The 20,413-nt window shown below is 40.3% G+C and overlaps 1 long non-coding RNA gene across 1 annotated transcript; it reads left to right on the top strand.

The window, feature by feature from the left end:
* The first annotated feature begins 672 nt into the window (after positions 1–672).
* On the top strand, positions 673–20,183 carry LOC120939656. Its single transcript, XR_005749339.1, has 3 exons — positions 673–764; positions 5,196–5,379; positions 19,614–20,183. It is a non-coding gene; the product is annotated as an uncharacterized LOC120939656 (long non-coding RNA).
* Positions 20,184–20,413: the final 230 nt, after the last annotated feature.

Here is a 20,413-nt window from a genome sequence, read left to right on the forward strand (position 1 = left end):
TGTGAAAGAGGGGACAGTGGTGACATCGCAGGTTTCGGTTTCAAGGAAATTACACATAATGGGCTACTATGCATCCCATTATGCTTTACCTTTGCAGGGAAACCCATTAGGGTTTACTTCCTCTTTAATAGCCATTCAAACCCCTTTGTGTCAACCTGTGTGCATGTTATCAGGCCAAAATCACCAGGGCGTGTGAACATTTGGGTAGTTTCTGTTGTCATTATGATTTAAAAAGAGTAAACACAGTTGATTGATAATAAATGGCTTCAGCCAAACACTAACCATGAGTAAAAAAAATATTTTTGTGTTATCATTCATATTCTCTGAAAAATGGCCATGAAATTATAAATTCTGCCAGGGTATGTAAACTTATAAGCACAACTGTATGTGGGGATCTTCAAAAAGTAAGTTTACAAACGTCAAGATTGTTCAAATTAATAAGAGTAGGGTAGAATAATTTCAATGTGGAATTGAAAATATGAATTTACATTTTGACCATAGAAACACTTTAACAACTCAAGCATGCATGGGATTCCATAGTAAACACTTTCCATGTTTTACCAGTAGGATTTGGAGTATGAAAAACATCTTTTAGGCTTTTGTTGAATCTTTCTTTTGCTTTGGTATACTATACTAAGATTTCCTATGCACAATATTTCTCTCTCACAGGATGGATTCAAACTCAGATGAAACAAAGTGTGGTCCATTGTCTGACACTGGTTCCTTTTGGGTACCTTCTCTACTGAAGACTTCTGGAGAGAAATGTAATTACAGTAGCAGATGTTATATTTGAGACAAATGCAATTCTTGGCTCTTTCCTGTAAAAATTCCATTAATGTTATAGCAGATTGGCAGTGCACAGGTGCTTCTGTGAAAGAATCTACAATATCAATAGCAAGCTTTTCCCAAGCATAATTAGAAATGGCACTGGCTGGAAAAGTGGAATGTGTGTGACAGCAGATTTGTCATGACTCTGATAAGTGACGCAAGATTAAATGGCAGTTAGTATTTGGCTATCCATTCCTGGCCACCGGTATAGTCTTTGCTTTGTTCTTAGAATTCCTTGGTGACTCTTACTGTATGTGCAAGTATAAGGCCTTCTCTATAACTCTCTACTACTAGTAAACAATCCACAGACAATATGGCAAGCAGTGTAGTTCATATCCTATCCTAGCCTAAAGTTAAGTCATAAAACAGGGCTTTTGTACTGGTCATGCAGGACGAGCTTCTTTGAAATCAGAGGCTGTAATTGCATTTAAATGCCATAACGTCAACATCCTCATTTGTGTACTAGGAACTGCAAGTAATGGCCCGTACACACGATCAGAAAATCGTACAAAAAATACCGCTTTTGACGCGATCATATCATAATCTGATCGTTAGTACACAGCTTTCGAGAGCCAATCAAGGAAATCATTCTCGTACAATACCAGGTCGTACGATTTTCGTTTAACCAGTACAGTTGTCATTCGAAAATACAATACAATACAAATACACTACAACACTTTACATCACTTTTTTATTCTGTCGTACGAGAATTTTCATAACTTTAGTAAACTCTTCATTTTCGACATAAGATAAGCTCGAAAAAAAAAAAAAAAAGGGCGATCATTCATCCAATAGTCTCATTGTGTGTACCAGGCATTAGGATGACTGTAACAAACAATCAGCAGTGACAGTTTTCAAACCTGGCTTTAGCTGCATTGTACAATAAAATTGAGAAGCCTTGCTGACCACCTGGCCCTATACATTTCTGCTTACCCTAGTCTCTTTGCAGTAAGCAGTGTAGTTAAATTACTATGATATGTCACTAGTAGGCAGCAAAGGATCAACTAAAGCCTGGATTGCTCAAAATATGTAAGCTTTTTTTTTTTTATTATATCAAAGCTGTGTTGGGCCGTCTCTCACTGCTGACACAATTCCACATACAGTAATTGGAAATACATTTAGAAAGTCATGAAGTAAGATCTCAGTCTGGCTTTTTCCATCGGAAATTCCGATCGTGTGTACAAGGCATTTGAGGATTCAAAAAGTCAGGTTGCGGACAACTGAGTTTGTCTACAGCAGCAATTACAAATATACATTTTTAACTCTGAAGATTTAATGCGATTTAGGAATATTTTAGGGTATATGTCATGAAATGCCAGAGTTGGTATGTATGTAGTTATGTCATCCAGAAAGCACTGTACGCTAGGCTGAGGATTAAAAACACCAGTCTTTGAAAACAACTGGGTGCTAAAGCTAACCCATAAACTATGCACTTGAAATACAATAGTCCGTCATGTTTAATGAATGCAGTGAGGTCCCTACTTTCATTATCCAGCAAAACCTGATGAAACATATTTTGAAGATCCATGGTAGAAAATAATTTATCTCCTCTGAGTTCTGAAAATACTTCTTCAATATGTGGCAAGGGGTGACTATTAAAAACAAGGGGGCAGATCCACATACATTTGCGTGGGCGCAGCGTGTGTGAGATACGCTATGCCGCTGTAACTTACTTTGCAAATCTTTGAATCCTGAAAGAATTTGTGCCGTAAGTAACGGCGGCGTAGTGTATCTCTCGCGGCGTAAGGGCGCGGAATTCAAATGCGGCGAGTAGGGGGCGTGTTTCATTTAAATGAAGTGCGTCCCTGCGCCGAACGAACTGCGCATGCCCCGTCCATCAAAACTCCCAGGGTGCATTGCTCCAAATACGTCGCAAGGACGTCATTGTTTTCGTTGTGAACGTAAATGGCGTCCAGCCCCATTCACGGACGACTTACGCAAACAACGTAAAATTTTCAAAATTATACACGGGAACGACGGCCATACTTAACATTGAGTACGCCACCAGATAGCAGCTTTAACTATACACTGGAAAAAGCCAAACGGAAACGAAGTAAAAGAATGCGACGGCGGAAAATTGCATCTTAGATCCGACGGCGTACTAAGGCGTACGCCTGTCGGATCTAACACAGATGCCGTCGTATCTTGTTTGGTGGATACCAAAACAAAGATACGACGCGCAAAATTTGAAATTACGCGGCGTATCAACAGATACGCCGGCGTAATTTCTTTGAGGATCTGCCCCAAGAGCTTTATTTGGTTCCTGAAAATCAGCACATAGTCTAGTTAACGCCTGTTTTTTTCATTGTCACAATGCAAGGAGATACCCATTCAAATAGATCAATATTTTCAGTGACATCTTGTTCTAGGAATTCTTTTAAGTTCTTGGAAAGCAGCTTATATACTGTAGATGGTTCGAAACCTAGCCAGTATGGGCAAGCTCATTGTATCCAAGTTGATCCATCGATTTTAAATGGGTACAACCAGCATGTTGGATTTCTAGCATGCAATTATTGCCAGCATAACCCCCCCCCCCCCCCCCCCCCTGGGAACACAATAGCTGTATGGGAAGGATTCCACCATCCACACTTTCTGTGTCAATGGGGGAATCCAGCAATTTTCTTTCCTGCAACTAATGGTTGCAGGAAAGAAAATAGGTCACTTGATTTGTGGCCTGCCCAAGGTTAGTGTCTCAATTTCTTATACGCTGGTATCACATCTGATTAAACTTTAATTGTGTGTACAACCCATTTAGGTGACGTTGAGTAGTGAAACTTTGCACACTACTAGCATGGGGCAACTGGAGCTGTTGTGATAAGACTATTTACTAATTATAGTAGTGCAGCAAAAGTATCTCTGCCCAGGTTAGTTGTGTCTTGCTTTACAATGTGGAATTCTTCTTGTGCACTAGTTGATTGAAATGGTGCAGTCAATAGCAGGCAACCAAGTGAGTGTTTAATTTGCAAACTACTTCTGGTAGATTTCCTCAGGTAGTATAGAGATACCAGATCCTGTATCAAACAATAAGATAATGGAATAGACTTGTTAATGGAAGCAGTAGTAATAGTGCACAAAAGATTATCTGGAATGGAAGCATGAAATCTATTTGCAACTAAGATGGTAATCTCCAGGGCAGTAACTTCACAAACCCGTCTAACAGTAGAAGTATGGCAGTTTTTTCAAAGTATCCAATTTTCCTGCACCTATGACACTGAGCATATAGGGCCAGATTCAGGTAGAAGTGCGGCGGTGTAACGTATCGTAGATACGTTACACCGCCGCAAGTTTTCATCGCAAGTGCCTGATTCACAAAGCACTTGCGATGAAAACTACGCCGGCGGCCTCCGGGGGAAGCCCGCGTAATTTAAATAGGCGTGGGCCATTTAAATTAGGCGCGCTCCCGCGCCGGACCTACTGCGCATGCTCCGTTTCGTAACTCCCACCGTGCTTTGCACGAAGTGACGTCATTTTTTCGAACGGCGAAACGCGTAGCATACTTCTGTATTCCCGGGCGTGTTACGCAAACAATGTGAAATTTAAAATTTCGACGCGGGAACGACGGCCATACTTTAGACAGCAATACGTTTGCTGACTAAAGTTTAAGGCACCCAAAACGACAACTAACTTTGCGACGGGAAACTAGACTAGCGGCAACGTAGCGAACGCGAAAAACCATCGTGGATTGCCGTAACTCCTAATTTACATACCCGACGTTGGTTTACGACGTGAACTCCCCCCAGCGGCGGCCGCGGTACTGCATCCTAAGATCCGACAGTGTAAAACAATTACATCTGTCGGATCTTAGGGATATCTATGCGTAACTGATTCTATGAATCAGTCGCATAGATACTCTGAGAGATACGACGGAGTATCTGAGATACACCGTCGTATCTCCTTTGTGAATCTGGGCCATATTTTTTAAACACACAGCATAATTTGCAATGTGCTGTGTTGAGCCACACCTGAAGCTGTACATGTTTTGTGTGTATGGAGCTCTGCATTGCAGTTTAGATGAATTTAATGTTGTTCCTTTGTAGGCCTGCATATGTGTGTTATGGGGGTCATAGTCTGGATTTACAGCCTATATGGTGCCAAGAGTCCCCTGACAATTCCGCTTTGACTTGGAATTGTAATAGTCTTCGTGAGAGTTAGATCATGTTTCAAAAACAATCTTTCTCCATAGTAGGCTGAGTTTTTCTTTTCTTTTTTCTTTCTACTAGCTGATCTCAAAATTTCATCTGTTAGAGCACCAAACTTATAAGTAACAACCAATTCTCTCAAAGCTGCAATAACATGTACTGTGGATTTACCATTAAGCTGCCAATGCTGCCAAAAGTTATATTGTTCTGCATGTATGCTTACTCTAGGCACAAAGTCATCATTTAGAAGCATCAGAGAGCGGACAGTAGGAGGCGGCACAGTTCTAGATGGAGGGCAGAGCTCTTTGAGGTTAATAAACAAGTGATTGGCTGCTAGGATGATCACCATCTTGCAACACCCTCCCTCCATCCAGACAGGCTGAGCCTCCCTCGGATCTTCGGTCTGTGTAAGGTAAGACAATGAGGCAAGGGGTGAAGTTACAGGGAGTAAGGACACTAATATGAAAATATGAATAGGAGCTCAGGAATGTGATGACATTTAAGTGCAGTTGCTGAGGACTGTGATGTGTGTTGGGGGGGCTGTGGATATTAAAGGGGGGCTGAGGACTGTAATGTATGTGCGTGTGTGTGTGGGGGGGCTGTGAACCTTAAAGGGGAGCTGAGGACTGTAATGTGTGTGTGTGTGTGTGTGTGTGTGTGCGTGCGTGTGTGTGTGTGGGGGGGCTGTGTACAATTAAAGGGGGGCTGAGGACTGTATTGTCTGGGGGGAGAGACTGAGGACTTTATTGTCTGGGGGGAGAGACTGAGGACATTAAGGGGGGATAAGGACTTAAATGTGGGGAGACTGATGATTGTAATGTGGAGGGAGTTGAGGACATTAAATTGGGGTACTTGAGGGCTGTAATGTGGGGGGGTGAAGGACATTAAAGGGGGGGGGACTATGGCCTGTAATGTGGGGATACTGATGATTGTAATGTGGAGGGAGCTGAGGACATTAAAGTGGGGTACTGAGGACCTATGTGTGTGAGAAATGTAATGTGGGGGGCAATAAGGACAGTAATATAAAGGGGGCTGAGGATAGTAATGTGTGCTGGCTGAGGGCTGTAATGTGTATTGGGAAGGATCTGAGGACATTAAATTGGGGGAGGCTGAGGACTGTTATGTGGGGGGGGGGCAATGAAGACAGTGTACTGAGGACAGTAATTTGGGGGATAATGTAAAAAGGGGCAGGGGACAGTACTGTCTGGAGGTTGATGTCAAGTAAGTGTGAGAACATTACTGTGAAAGGGGTGGAGGGGTGCGATGTAAAGGGGGACCCGAGGATACTCATCAAGAGGGAGGGGACTCTGATGTGCACTGGGGACTGAGGGTGCTGAAGTAAAAATGGGTTCACATCTGTGTATGTGCATTAGGTGCACACGTCGTAGGTAGGCCAGCCCATTTTAATGGGCTGCACTACCTGCAAGAAACACAGAGAAAGAAGTGCTTGACCTTTTTTTTCCAAAATAGCACTGCACCAAGCCGCATGGTGCTGCAGCAACATGCGGTTTGGCACATGCGAAAAGGTGCCACAGGTACCGACGTGATATTCGGACCTCTGATGGAAGAAAATTTTGCGATTAGCAGAAAGTATTCAACTCAAAATTCACCAAGTAAAATTAATTGCAGGCTCACCAGAAGTAAAAGAAAAGGTGAAGGCTGCTGTAGAGATAGAAGGCCCATCCTTGTTGCCAGTTTTTATTTGCATCCTGTAGTCTGGGAAAAAGATTAGTTATACAGTGCTTTATTAACAAGTTTATGTATCTATGAGTATTGAGTATAGTGCAACAGTAACTGCAACTATTTCATTATAGATAGTATTATACAGGTAATAGTTGTAAATAGTGACATCTAAAGGTCAGATGTATGAACACCACAGCAAATAAATCATTCATAGGCCTGCTGCTGCTGCCGCCATGGTCACAATCAAACAGTATGGAGATGCACAGGACTAGAATAGGCCTGAAATATAACACTTCCAAAAGTTTTTGGGGGCCTGTCAATGGGCTTTTGTTTATTGCAAAACTGCCACTCTCCCCATACAAGTCACAAGGGGCATCAAAGCAACTTGAAACAGGTTGATACAGCTCAGAAGGAGGAAAAATGCAGATCAAATGCACCTTAAAAAAAATATATACAAATTAAAAAAATACATTAAAAATTATCTCTAAATCATTTCAAACTGATGTTAAATGCAAGTAAGTAGAATGCACCTAAAAGAAATATGCATTTGCACATCAAAACAAGCCGAAAGCCTGATGACAGAAGCCCTAAACCCTGCAAGAATCCAGTTCATTGGGTATTATTAACAACCTCCCCTTTTGCATAATACGAGAGCCCATATGTTCTTTAGCATTTTTGGTTGGAATAAAACCATTCATAGTCGGTGGTTCTCAACCTTACCGTAACTACTATTGCCTTTTTAAAAGTCAAGTTCTACCAAGTATCACCTGATATATGCCACTTTACTGCAAGTACCCTTGGCATGCATACATTTGCTGCTTCCAAACAATTATTTCTTAAATATCGCTTAAATTAATATGCCTTCTACATTAGTTATATCTTTATTTTTCATACATTTACACTAACATTCAGAAACACTTCACTACAAAAGCTTCTTTAAAACCAATTCTGAAACAAACATCTACTCAAAAATGTAAAACACTCTCTCTCTTGCTTTTTATTAGAGATGTTGCCTAAAATCTTGACATCAGCTAAAGAATATCATACACTCGTGAAACATTTCTAACCAGACATCTTTTTATTAAAACCAAACTCAAGGAAAACATGTTTTTTGTAAATCCTGCACCAGGTACAGGGCCGTCTTTAGGCTTCATTTCCACAGACATTTTTACAGCCACTTTTCTGAGCATTTTTTGCAGCTTAAAAACAGCTCTCCATGTTAGTCTATGGCCTCATGCCCACCATGACGTTTTTCAGCTGTAGATGGCTGAGCCGTTTTTAACTGCTTGCTGACCAGCCGCCGCAGTTATACGGCGACAGGTCGGCTCTGCTGGGCGAGATCACGTAGCTATACGTCATTTCGCCAAGCAGCCAATGAAGCTGCTCGGCGTAGGTGTTCCCCTTAAAATCCATACCAGACCGAAAGGGTCTGGTATCATCCTGGGGGGGAACCTCATCTTGATCCAACTTCTGGTGCAACCTCTATTCAAATCAATGGGCTCCCATAGGGAACCATTGATTTTGAATAGAAACAGAAAAACGCGGCTGAAAACTACCGCTGCAAATGGTGCATTGAATTCAATGCAAAATGCGGAAAAAATCGTGTTAAAAACGCCGCTTTTTTCCTGGCATCTGTACTAGCTTTACAGCCCGCTTTTTAAAATGTCCATGGAAATGAAGCCTTAATATTGATTGGACCCTGGGCAAACATTGTTTTGCCCCCTCATGCAATTTTGCTCTCCACCTGCCTGCACACCTGGGACTGGGGTGGTGAGGAGACCCATAAATAGGCAGAAAACTCCTGGGTTCAGTGGCAGCGCTGGGGGGGGGGGGAGTGTGATCAATGGCAATGCTGTTTTTTTTATTACCAGCTACTAATTTAACACTGGTCACCAATGTAATATAATCATTCACAGTAACCACCAATGTAAGGAGGGATTTACAGTGACCACTAATGTAAGGGGGCCTTCACACGGGCCACTAGTGTGAATAAAAGGATTGTACCCCAAGACCCAATGTAATGAGAAGATTTACAATGACCCCCAATGTAAAGGGGATTTTCACTGACCATTAATGTATTGGAGCATTCACAGTAACCACCACTGTAAGGAAGGGGACCTTCACACTGGCCCATAGTGTAAATAATAGGATTGTACCCCAAGCCCCAATGTAATGACAAGATTTACACTGACCACTAATGTAAAGGCGATTTTCACTGATCACTAATGTAATAGGAGCATTCACAGTAACCAATGAAAGGAGGGATTTACACTGACCACTAATGTAAGGGGGATCTTCACACTGGCCACTAGTGTGAATGAAATGATTCTACACCAAACCCCAATGTAATGAGAATATTTACACTGACCACCAATGTAACTGAGACATTTAGCCTGTGTTCATATCTGTGTGTCCGAAACGCATGTAAAATTATTTTCCTAACACCGCAGAAACGTGCTGCCCTTTAGCAAATACACAGCAGCGCCATTAATTGTTAATAACAATTTACATATGAATGATGGTTATTTACTTGTAAACACAGGGTCTACAGGTGACTCTTGGGTACATGGCAATAGGGAAGAGCTGGGCAGCATTAGTAGCAGCACTTCACACTGAGATATTGGGACACAGCATTGGACTAAAACTTCAAGGGACAAGGAAATTTAAACCAGGATAGTTGGAACGTATGAGGCAACTGCTTTGGGCCAAACAATGACAGGGCCCAGGGCACATACACGTCCGGACCGTGCTGTTAATTTATGTCTGTGTCTTTTTCGTGTGTCTTGTCTGTGAATTTATAAATGGTAATCATCCGCTCAATATAGATTACCTTTGTCTACGTAGTTTATTTACTGTTGTACTTTTTTATACTCTACTTTTTGATACTACCAATAAATACATTTTGTATCAAGGTATATACTTTCCTGATCATTACTTGTTGCTCATAGTAACCCCTTTAGGGCCCCTCTTTCGGCCCAATCCCCAACCTCCATCCTCCCCTTCTTTTTTAGTTGAATACAAATGAACATCACAATTTTCACATATTTATTTGTAAACACATTTGAAAACCATTTATCATTTTCTTTCCGCTTAACAATTATGTGCCACTTTGTGTTGGTCTTTCACATAAAATAAAAAACATTTTACATTTTTGGTTGTAACATGAGAAAATGTGGAAGATTTCAAGGGGTACAAATACTTATTTAAGGCACTGTAGGTATGCTGTGTAAGCAGTGCTGCTGTATGCTGGTAAAATAATACCTCAATACAAACTGGCTCCATCGGATTTCTGGGTGCTGCAGCCATTAGAGCAGTGACAGACGGGAAGGGATCTGGCCCCACCGTGCCCCTCCTCTCTCTTTGCCCATCAACAAAAAGCCCTGTGTTTGCTTTGCAGAATAAAAGGCATTCCGTGATTGGAAGACAAGAAGTCGTGTGCATCCTCGCCTCTCCTCTCTCATCATCCAATCACAATATGCTCCTATTATGTTCAAAAATACAATACTTTTTGTTATTGGACATTTTTGTAAATATTTTATTATATCTTTTTACGTGACAACACTCAACAAATGACACTTTGCTACAATGTGAATGTACAGCTTGTATAACAGTGTAAATTTGCTGACACCTCAAAATAACTCAACACACAGCCATTAATGTATAAACTGGCAACAAAAGTGACTACACCCCTAAGTGAAAATGTCCAAATTTGACTCGTTAGTGTTACAAGGTCTCAGGCGTGAATGGGGAGCAGGTGTGTTAAATTTGGTGTTATTGCTCTCACTCTCACATACTGGTCACTGGAAGTTCAACATGGCACCTCATTGCAAAGAACTCTGTGAGGATCTGAAAAAAAGAATTGTTGCGCTACATAAAGATAGCCTAGGCCAGTGATGGTGAACCTTGGCACCCCAGATGTTTCGGAACTACATTTCCCATGATGCTCATGTACTCTGCAGTGTAGGGGAGCATCATGGGAAATGTAGTTCAAAAACATCTGGAGTGCCAAGGCTCGCCATCACTGGCCTAGGCTATAAGAAAATTGTCAAGACCCTGAAACTGAGCTGCAGAATAGTGGCCAAGACCATACCGTGGTTTAATATCTATGTTCGCCCTCTTTTTGAAATTATGAGCAGCCAAAAGCTGCTCTACCACTCCTATGTGGATGACACACAATTGTATTTTCGTATCTGCAACACAAAGGATCACCATCTCAATCTAGAGAAATGTCTCTCTTTGATAGAGAACTGGATGACAAAGAGTTATCTTAAACTCAACGGCTCAAAAACAGAACTTCTCCTGTTTCACGCCAATCGGAAGAATCAATTGGCAACAACCTGGACACCTCCGCCCATTCTAGAAAAAATCATCACCCCTAGCACCAAAGTCAAAAGTCACGGGGTCATCTTTGACACCTATATGACAATGGATGCACAAATAGGGTCAGTAGTCAGCGGATCACAACATCTGCTACGCTTATTACACAGACTAATTCCATTTATTCCTAAAGAAGACATAGCAGTCGTGGTGGGAACAATTGTTAACTCCAGGCTGGACTATGCAAATGCCCTCTATCTCGGACTCCCAAATTACCAAATCACGCGCCTGCAGGTCGTTCAGAACACGGCCACGCATCTGGTGACTGGAAAAAAACATGAGAATCAATCTCCCCATCACTGAGAAGCCTTCACTGGCTACCAGTGAAAGACAGAATCACTTTCAAAGCACTCTGTCTAACGCATAAATGTATTTGGGGAAATGCCCCCCAATACCTATGCGACAAAATAAAAGCCTACAACCCAAATCGCGTTCTGCGATCCTCCAACCAAAATTTACTCCAAATCCCCAAAACCAGATACAAGTCCAAAGGAGAAAGAAGATTTGCTGTCCAAGGCCCTCGACTTTGGAACACTTTACCAACCTCCATTCGGTTGGAGGAGAACCACTTGGCCTTTAGGAGAAAGATCAAAACCCACCTCTTCTGAGCTCAAGGGAAAAGTGGTCAAACAAGCGCCCAGAGGCGATTCAGTTCGCATGTGTAGCGCTATATACGTTTTTCACTCACTCACTCAACAGGACAGGTTCCACTCAGAACAGGCCTCGCCATGGGCAAGCAAAGAAGTTGAGTGCATGTGCTCAGCATCATACCCCTAGGTTGTCTTTGAGAAATAGATGCATGAGTGCTGCCAGCATTGCTGAAGAGGTTGAAGGGGTGGGGGGTTCAGCCTGTCAGTGCTCAGACCACATGCGGCACACTCACATTGGTCTGCATGGCTGTCGTCCCAGAAGGAAGCCTCTTCTAAAGATGATGCACAAGAAAGCCTGCAAACAGTTTACTGAAGACAAGCCGACTAAGGACATTTTACTGGATTACTGGAACCATGTCCTGTGGTCTGATGAGACCAAGACAAACTTATTTAGTTCAGATGGTGTCAAGCGTGTGTGGCGGCAACGAGGTGAGGAGTACAAAGACAAGTGTGTCTTGCCTACAGTCAAGCATGGTGGTAGGAGTGTCATGGTCTGGGGCTGCATGAGTGCTGCCAGCACTGGGGAGCTACAGTTCATTGAGGGAACCATGAATGCCAACATGTACTGTGACATACTGAAGAAGAGCATGATCCCCTCCCTTCAGAGACTGGGATGTAGGGCAATATTCCAACATGATAATGACCCCAAACACACCTCCAGGATGACGTCTGCCTTGCTAAAGAAGCTAAGGGTAAAGGTAATGGACTGGCCAAGCATGTCTCCAGACCTAAACCCTATTGAGCATCTGTGGGGCATCCTCAAATGGAAGGTGGAGGAGCGCAAGGTCTTTAACATCCACCAGCTACATGAAGTCGTCATGGAGGAGTGGAAGCCCAGTGGCAATATGTGAAGCTCTGGTGAACTCCATGCCCAAGTGGGTTAAAGGGGTTGTAAAGGTAAAACAAATTTTTCCTAAATAGCTTCCTTTACCTTAGTAAAGTCCTCCTTCACTTACCTCATCCTTCGATTTTGCTTTTAAATGTCCTTATTTCTTCTGAGAAATCCTCACTTCCTGTTCTTCTGTCTGTAACTCCACACAGTAATGCGAGGCTATCTCCCTGGAGTGGAGTGTCATGCTCACCCCCTTCCTTGAGGGGGTGCGCAGGAGAGTCAGGACGCTCTCTACGTTGCAGATAGAGAAAGGAGCTGTGTGTTAGTGGGCGTCCTGACTCTCCTGCTCGCTCCCTCCCCCCTCAAGGGAGGGGCAAGCACGACACTCCACACCAGGGAGAAAGCCTTGCATTACTGTGTGGAGTAGACAGACAGAAGAACAGGAAGTGAGGATTTCTCAGAAGAAATAAGGACATTTTAAACCAAAATCGAAGGATGAGGTAAGTGAAGGAGGACTGCACTAAGGTAAAGGAAGCTATTTCAGGAAAAAAAATTGTACCTTTACAACCCCTTTAAGGCAGTACTGGAAAATAATGGTGGCCACACAAAGTATTGATACTTTGGGCTCAATTTGGACATTTTCACTTAGGGGTGTACTCACTTTTGTTGCCAGTGGTTAGACATTAATGACTGTGTGTAGAGTTATTTTGAGGGGACAGCAACTTTACACTGCTATACAAGCTGTACATTCACTACTTTGCATTGTAGCAAAATGTAATTTCTTCAGTTCTGTCACATGAAAAGATATAATAAAATATTTACAAAAATGTGAGGGGTGTAAATTTGTGCATTCATAAATTAAGTGCCAATTATTTTGTGCAAAACATAACATAAATCAAATAATGTTCTTTCAAAATGTAAAATCTTCAAATGTGGCATGAAATTGGTGAATGATATAGATAGAGTAATCCAAATACTGGTGGTGACCCTAGTGCTCTACACATGCCTAACCACTTAAGGACTGCCTCACGCCAATATACGTCGACAGAGCGTCACGGCTGGGCATAAGCACGTACAGGTACGTTGCCCTTTAAGAGCTCAGCCGTGGGTCGTCCACTTGCGACCCTGTCCTGAGCACCGTGACCGCGCCCGCGGGACCGGTGGACCCACAGACCTGATCGCCGCCGGTGTCCCGTGATCGGGTCACAGAACTGAAGAACGGGGAGAGGTAAGTGTAAACAAACCTCTCCCCCATGCTTCCTAGTGAGCCTGTCACTGATCGTCTGTTCCCTGTCATAGGGAACGACGATCAGTGACGTCACACACCAAGCCACGCCCCCTACAGTAAGAAACACACATTAGGGCACACTTAACCCCTTTAGCGCCCCCTACAGGTTAACCCCTTCACTGCCAGAGTCATTTTCAGAGTAATCAGTGCATTTTTATAGCACTGATCTCTGTAAAAATGACAATGGTCCCAAAATAGTGTCAAAAGTGTCCGATGTGTCCGCCATAATGTCGCAGTCACGATAAAAATCGCTGATCGCCACTATTACTAGTAAAAAAAATTATTAATAAAAATGCCATAAAACGATCCCCTATTTTGAAGACGCTATAACTTTTGCGCAAACAGATAAATAAACGCTTATTGCGATTTTTGTTTTTACCAAAAATATGTAGAATAATACATATCGGCCTAAACTGAGGAAAATTTTTTTTAGATATTTTTTGGGTATATTTATTATAGCAAAAAGTTAAAAATATTGTTTTTTTTTTCAAAATTTTCGCTCTATTTTTGTTTATAGCACAAACAATTTAAACTGCAGAGGTGATCAAATACCACTGAAAGAAGGCTCTATTTGTGGGAAAAAAAGGACGCCAATTTTGTTTGGGAGCCACATTGCACGACCGCGCAATTGTCAGTTAAAGCGACGCAATGCCGAATCGCAAAAAGGGACCAGGTCCTTTAGCTGCAAAATGGTACGGGGCTTAAGTGGTTAATTACAGTCCAAGAGTGCTCTAAGTGATCTCTTGTGCGTGCTCCACCATAACGCTTGAGGAGACCCCAAATGAGGTCTAGCCACAGATTAGTGGACAATACCCCCCCACTGTGGGTATGCAGATAACACTTCCTTCACAGGACCCATATGTTAGATGTGTCATCCAAAAGATAACATGAAAATATGGCTGGTTACTTGTCATCATCATTAACCAGGCGTGTGTATCAAAAAGGAACACAATCGCTCATTATGCAATTTTCAATCATAAGAAATGTATTAAAAGAACAGTATTCTACTCGCAAGTAAAATTAATACATCAGGCATTCAGAAATGATCGTCCTGTTGCCCGGCAGGCGTGCTCCAACCCGATGTACGTTTCGTCTCAATAGACTTAGTCACAGGGGCAATAGAGAGGCCCCTTCATCATTTATGAATGCACATGTTTACAGTTTTACATGTACAGTATATATGGATGGATTTCCTTTTTTTGCACTTAAAGCACTTAATTCAAATCAGTGTATGAGCACTACATGATTATCATTATTTGAATATAGTTTTTTTTGAGCAGTAAAACCTGACCGGTGCTCTAATCCCTCTCCACTCTATCCAAAGCTTAAAAAAAAAGTTTTGACTTTACACTATAACCAGTTTCTTAAGCGTTAATTGTTATGCCCCCCCCCCTCATTTACTGGTTCAAAGATTGGATGTTTTTCAATGTAAAAGATAATGATTCCAAAAAAAAAAAAAAGATACTGATTTCCCCCCACTAAACCATTCACTCAGCATGGCACTCTATTCCAGAGTCTACAGTTAATCTCAAGAGGGACTTTCTTCTAATCTTCTGCATAAAGAAACAGTAAACAGAACAATATATATGACACATATATCAGTCAGTCTAATGCCGCGTACACACCATCACTTTATGTGATGAAAAAAAATGACGTTTTTAAAAACGTCACTTTAATTGACTGTGTGTGGGGGAAAACGTCATTTTATGTCTTGTAAAAAACGACCAAAAAAAATTGAAGCATGCTTCAATTTTATGTGTTGTTTTTCAAAAGTGCACTTTTTACTTCACAGAAATTGACCGTGTGTAGCAAAAAACGTCGTTTTGTAAGACGTTTTTTCATCCACGCATGCCCAGAAGCTAGCTTCAATGGTAAAACGTGGTGGAACGTAACCTCACTTTGCAAGATCATTGTGAGAAAACGATGGTGTGTAGGCAACTTCGTCTTTGAAAATTGAAGTTTCAAAAACGTCATTTTTTACTTCACAGAAAGTGTCGTTTTTTTTCATCACATAAAGTGATGGTGTGTATGCGGCATAAGGCCTTGTACACACGATAGGATAGCCAGAGGACAACGATCTGAAGGACCGTTGTCTTAGGTTAACCTATGAAGCTGACTGATGGTCCGTCGTGCGTACACACCATCTGTTAAAAAAACTATCGTGTCAGAACGCGGTGACGTAAAACACATCGACGTGCTGAAAAAAACTAACTTCAATGCTTCCAAGCATGCGTCGACTTGAAGTTTTTAACCGATGCTTTTGCATACTAACAATCGGTTTTGACCTATCGGTTAGGCGTCCATCGGTTCAATTTTAAAGCAAGTTCTCATTTTTTTTGACCGGAGGTTAAATAACCTATGGGGCCTACACACGATCGGTTTGGACTGATGAAAACGGTCCTTCAGACCGCTGTCCTCTGGCGATCCTATCGTGTGTACGATGCCTTAGTGTTCTCTGTTAGTAGCTATGCCAATTTCCATGTTTTCTTTGATATATAAATAAAAATGACAGGAGAGCATTCTTTGTATTGAGGTACTGTAAATGGCACAATGAAAATTCAATACAGTATGTACAAGAAACCAAGGCCAGAATATTTGCTGTTTTCATAGTTAGGATGAGTCTGAAACCACATTTCTTTTCTATTAAAAGTGGGAGTATTTTCCTTTTTATACCCTCAACAATACAACCATGTAGTCTTTCATTCACCTATTAAGTATACTGCAATTTACACAGCTGAAGAATGCAGGACTATATTAGATGAATGTTAGGCAGACGGTCAGGTTAATTTACTAAAGGAGTAAAAAGCAAAGTGAAAGTGAAGCTGTGTTTAACTTTGAATACCCAACCACCTGAAAGGAAAGTAAATAATAGAAAAAAAAATTTAATTATTGATTGCAGATGATTCGAGAATAATCGTGTACACAGCTTCATCTTATTTACTAAACCCAGTGAGCTTTTTGTTTACAAACCCAACATTCTTAATCCCCCTATTCTTAAAGAAATACTTATTTTCCTTCCTGCCAAAGCTAAATATGTTTGTGAGAAAGGGGGTGTCATGTAATGGTAATTTAGATCTTTTGACTTTAACAATATTTTTATAGAAAAAACATTATTCAATAGTCATAAAAATATAATGCAAACAGTCTGTATGGGACTTTTAAGGTTCCAATAACAAAATCATTAGTCTTAGATTAATAGTTATAATGTCGCGTACACACGACCGTTTTTCATGACGAGAAAAATTGCATTTTTTTAATTGGTCGTGAAAAACGGTCGTTTGTAGGCTCCAGAGCATTTTTCTCTACGAGAAAAATGTTCATTAAAAATGTAGAACCTGCTCTATTTTTTCTCGTCGCTTTTCACGTCATTCTATTTCACGTTGTGAAAAACTATCGTGTGTACGAGGGGGAAAAAACGCGCATGCTCAGAAGCAAGTTATGAGACGGGAGCGCTCATTCTGGTAAAACTAGCATTCGCAATGGAGATGGCACATTCGCTACGCTGTAACAGACTGAAAAGCATGAAGACTGAAAAGCGCGATTCGTCTCTCACCAAACTTTTACTAACACACGGTAACACGAAATCGGCAAAAGTAGCCCAAAGGGTGGCGCCATTCGAATGGAACTTCCCCTTTATAGTGCCGCCGTACCTGTTGTATGTCACCGCACTTTGCTCAAGCATTTTTCACGATCGTGTGTATGCAAGGCAGGCTTGAGAGGAATCACGTAGAGAAAAACTTCATTTTTTTCCTTGACATGAATAACGGTCGTGTGCATGCGGCATTAGTCTTCGTTTTTTCTGTTTTGCACAATATTTTTCACATGCAATGCATACACTGCATACTTGTATAGATTTTAACATTTAGATATGTTTACGCTGTTGACATTTAAATGATTGCACAAGATTGCACTTTATCATAAACTTGGTTGTCTTTGCACATATTGCATGCATTCACATAAACTGCACTCTATTGTTCTAGCACTGCACTTTATTTAAATATTATTTCTGTGCCTGGTATCTGGGTTATAGTGTACAGCTGCTGGTTGCTTTACTACTCTAAGCACGGATATATTTTTCACATTTACAGTGAATATGGTGCTTTGGATGTTTAGCAGTCCAATCATGATAGACATTATTCAATAGTCCTGTTTGCTTTTACATACATAGAGCCACTTTTCTTTCTAACTACAACTATATATAATCTCAGAACTCACAATGTAATATGAACTTCCCCTGCTTTGTTGTATGTAGCTTGAGCCGTTAATATATAATACAGGGCATAGGAATATGTACTATACCTTTTTGGGTATAACACACAAGACAGTATATTAATTGCTGTTATATATCCAAAATGTGTCTGCCTACTGCACCCCATTAGGTACTATGATGGGTCTGTCATCAGCCCTAAAATCATATTGCATATACACTTATCTTACGTTTAAAAGTTTAACAATGTATTGCCTTTCTTCTATTACTCATATAATTAGCAACTAGCAGGCTTTCATCATGTAGTGGGGCTGATTTATAACAGAGAGAGAGATGTAACTGTCTGCTCCCTATAGGAAATAGCAGTGATGATGCCACTTTGTGCCTGTTTTGTACTTGCCATTCAGAAAATGCAGTGTGGAGCATAATGCTGCAAAGACCAGCCCATGATAGGACTTGAGTTCAGTGACATTATATGTTAAAATTATGGAACCGGCTTGCTTCTTCTGCACTTCATTCTAAAGTCCTTAAAGAGGAACTGCAGTCTGCTCACATAATTTGTAATAAAAACATCTTTGCTATTCTGAAGCTTCCCTCCAACCACTTTGCATATTATTTTATATATACTGTTGTCAGAACAATTGACGTATCGCGGCATATTGCCTCCATATACTGTCAGAATGTTTATACTAAAATATAAAAATATTATTGTATTTATGCAAATATGTAAATCTGTGCTTTGGGAGAATTACAATTTTCTACAATATCAAAACAAGAAATCCAAAATTATTTTATCAGTGCTATTTTGAAGACAAGTAACACAAATGAATATATATATATATATATATATATATATATATATATATATATATATATATATATATATATATATATATATATATATATATATATTTATTAACTAAAGATATAGTGCAAAATTAAAATCAGGTATAATTCGTGATCAAACAAATAATTGATATACTTCTACAATCAGAGATAAATGATGGTTAAATGTTCAGATAATATTTACATTATATGATAAGGTATATTCACAGTTCTTACTTAAATCACCCTGGTATATTTAAAACCTGGTAACTTGTAAAATAACCTTCCGTGACTACACGACTTCATGTAAATAGCTTTTGTTTACATTATGCTATCTCTTCTGAACACAAACAGATCTCCTTCTTTACTTCTTATATGTATACAAATCAAAGGACATTTTGTAAACACGCTTGGCAATACAAACAAGCTTATTTTTAAGAGAATTTATTTTCACAGACATCACCCTAAAACCATTGTACAACTGTTGGCATTTAGCTTTTTAAAGACAAACAAAATTTGTGTATGTCTCCTAATATTTGGAATAATAATTAATTATTTCATACTGCAGTTAAAAATAACTAACTCCCAAATTGCTTAGCCAAATATATTTAAATTGTTTCAGTTATGTGTATGCAAAAACAATTCCATTACCAAAAGGTAATAATAAAAGATTTATACTTTACCAGTATTTTAAGAGTCTGTCAGTTTGAGAAAATTATATTATGAGTCCCATAGGACTCCTTCCAGCATTGTTACATGTTTGCGTTCAATCTCTCCCTTCCAGCTTCCTTCAGAGATCCTCTCAGAGCGAGAGTTCCCCAGACATCCCTTCAGAGTCGGCTTCCTTACAGAGATAGAGAGATAGCCTTCAGAGATCGAGTGAGAGATCCTCCATCAGCGACCCTCCAAGATTGACCCTCCAAGATTCTCCCCCTCATGTTCTCTTCAACTCCTTTTTAACACACCCAATAAGTGGGTGTGTATCTCACCTTACTACGTCACTGACGATGTCAAATGATGCTATGTTAGGTAGGCTGCCATAGCAACCAAGGATGTGGCCATTTTGAGTAATGCCACTTTTAACCTGTAGGGACAGTCTTGTATAAAGAATGACTCCTATTTTTCTGGGTCAGTGAGGCCGCATAATAATTTATGACCCCTTTTGTCCTAAGCCTTGAAAAACACAATTAATTGTCAACATCTGTAAAACAATGTCAAGTTTTAACAGACAACCCGGCTATTTCTCAATTTATGATTGAGATAAGGTTTATGATTAACACTAATGGTTTGGGAAGTTCCTTTGAACTAATACTGGAATTTAAGTTAAGCAGTTTCTAATACTTTTAAACTTTATAGGATTTTATACTGGGACCCTTGATACAATGATGTCTATGTATTAAACATTAAACAGGTTTATATATGGATATATAATTAATTCATAGATATACCGTATAGATATATTTAAAATGAACATTATTTTAACTAGACAGTACCACAGTAATTATGAATGAGCCCCATGGCCTCATTATATAAAGACAATACCAGTTGTTTTGGTCCTTTTATCTTGTTTATCTTACTAGGTGT

This window comes from Rana temporaria, chromosome 5 (genome assembly GCF_905171775.1).
Source record: "Rana temporaria chromosome 5, aRanTem1.1, whole genome shotgun sequence".
In the NCBI taxonomy this organism is placed as follows: domain Eukaryota; kingdom Metazoa; phylum Chordata; class Amphibia; order Anura; family Ranidae; genus Rana; species Rana temporaria.